This window comes from Siphateles boraxobius, unplaced genomic scaffold, assembly GCF_051911475.1.
Source record: "Siphateles boraxobius isolate OS27281-9 unplaced genomic scaffold, OSU_SipBor_1 22, whole genome shotgun sequence".
In the NCBI taxonomy this organism is placed as follows: Eukaryota; Metazoa; Chordata; class Actinopteri; order Cypriniformes; family Leuciscidae; genus Siphateles; species Siphateles boraxobius.
This window is the reverse complement of record NW_027508833.1, coordinates 15,349,474-15,351,156: the sequence shown is the minus strand read 5'-3', so window position 1 is coordinate 15,351,156 and position 1,683 is coordinate 15,349,474. Positions and strand designations below refer to the sequence as shown.

The 1,683-nt window shown below is 29.9% G+C and overlaps 1 long non-coding RNA gene across 1 annotated transcript; it reads right to left on the bottom strand.

The window, feature by feature from the left end:
• Window positions 1–749: 749 nt before the first annotated feature.
• LOC143746744 (uncharacterized) lies at window positions 750–1,276 on the bottom strand. Its single transcript, XR_013206611.1, has 2 exons — window positions 1,229–1,276; window positions 750–855 (listed from the first exon to the last, which is right to left on the bottom strand). It is a non-coding gene; the product is annotated as an uncharacterized LOC143746744 (long non-coding RNA).
• Between the last annotated feature and the right edge of the window lie 407 nt (window positions 1,277–1,683).

Here is a 1,683-nt window from a genome sequence, read left to right as displayed (position 1 = left end):
CATACCCTGACTGTTCATCCTGAGATCAGAACTGCCTATGAACGGGTTATTGCTGTTAGCAAGTGTGATGTTGACGACTGTAGAGGGACCATCTGGTTTCCTGTAAATCTGAAAATGTCTATTCTGACTAAACCCAACTGTGATAGTTTTATTCTCATATATTTATATTTTTATTTTTTATTCTTATAATTTGTAGTATTATGTTTCATGTTGTATTTGTATATGTCCACTGGAAGCCTCAGTACCAAAACAAATTCCTTGTGTGTGCAAGCACACTTGGCAATAAAGCTCTTTCTGATTCTGATTCTGATTCTGGTTTCCCCGCCTTAAGCCGTTGAGGTTGACTCCGGGAGAAAGTGTGAGGGTTTCTGGAATCCTGAAATACCCAGTCACCTCCTCTGCTAAAACCCTGTTAGTGGATCAGCCTGAGTAGTCCCGTTTTCATGAGGAACTGCTAGTGAGAGCTGAGGTGCAGTCTGCTACTGTGGTCCAGTCAAAAAATCTTTCTTTCTTCTTTCTAATCTTGCTTTCAAACTAATCTTTCTTTCTTTCTTTCTTTCTTTCTTTCTTTCTTTCTTTCTTTCTTTCTTTCTTTCTTTCTTTCTTTTGTTCTAACTAATCTTTCTTTCTTTCTTTCTTTCTTTCTAACTAATCTTTCTTTCTAACTAATCTTTCTATCTTGCTTTCTTTCTTTCTAACTAATCTATCTTTCTTTCTTTTCTAACTAATCTTTCTTTCTTTCTAACTGATCTTTTTATCTTTCTTTCTTGCTAAATAATCTTTCTTTCCAGCTAATCTATCTTTCTTTCTTTTCTAACTAATCTTTCTTTCTAACCAATCTTTCTTTCTTTCTAACTAATCTTTCTTTCTTTCTTTCCTTTCTGGCTTTCTTTCTACTTAATCTTTCTTTCTAACTAATATTTTTCTTTCTTTCTTTCTTTCTTTCTTTCTTTCTTTCTTTCTTTCTTTCTTTCTTTCTTTCTTTCTTTCTTTCTTTCTTTCTTTCTTTCTTTCTTTTGTTCTAACTAATCTTTCTTTCTTTCTTTCTTTCTTTCTAACTAATCTTTCTTTCTAACTAATCTTTCTATCTTGCTTTCTTTCTTTCTAACTAATCTATCTTTCTTTCTTTTCTAACTAATCTTTCTTTCTTTCTAACTGATCTTTTTATCTTTCTTTCTTTCTAAATAATCTTTCTTTCCAGCTAATCTATCTTTCTTTCTTTTCTAACTAATCTTTCTTTCTAACCAATCTTTCTTTCTTTCTAACTAATCTTTCTTTCTTTCTTTCTTTCCTTTCTGGCTTTCTTTCTACTTAATCTTTCTTTCTAACTAATATTTTTCTTTCTTTCTTTCTTTTCTTTCTTTCTTTCTTTCTTTCTTTCTTTCTTTCTTTCTTTCTTTCTTTCTTTCTACATAATCTTTCTTTCTTTCTTTCTTTCTTTCTTTCTTTCTAACTTTCTTTCTTTCTTTCTAACTTTCTAACTGATCTCTCCTACTAATCTGTCCTTTCTTTCTTTCTTTCTTTCTTTAATTAATATTTTTTCTCCCTTATCTTTCTTTTTTCTTTCTTTCTTTCTTACTAATCTTTATTTCTTTCTTTCTTTCTAACATTTATATCTAACAATTCTTTCAAACCTTTCTTTCTTTCTAACCTATCTATTTCCTTTCTAAATGTTCTTTCTTT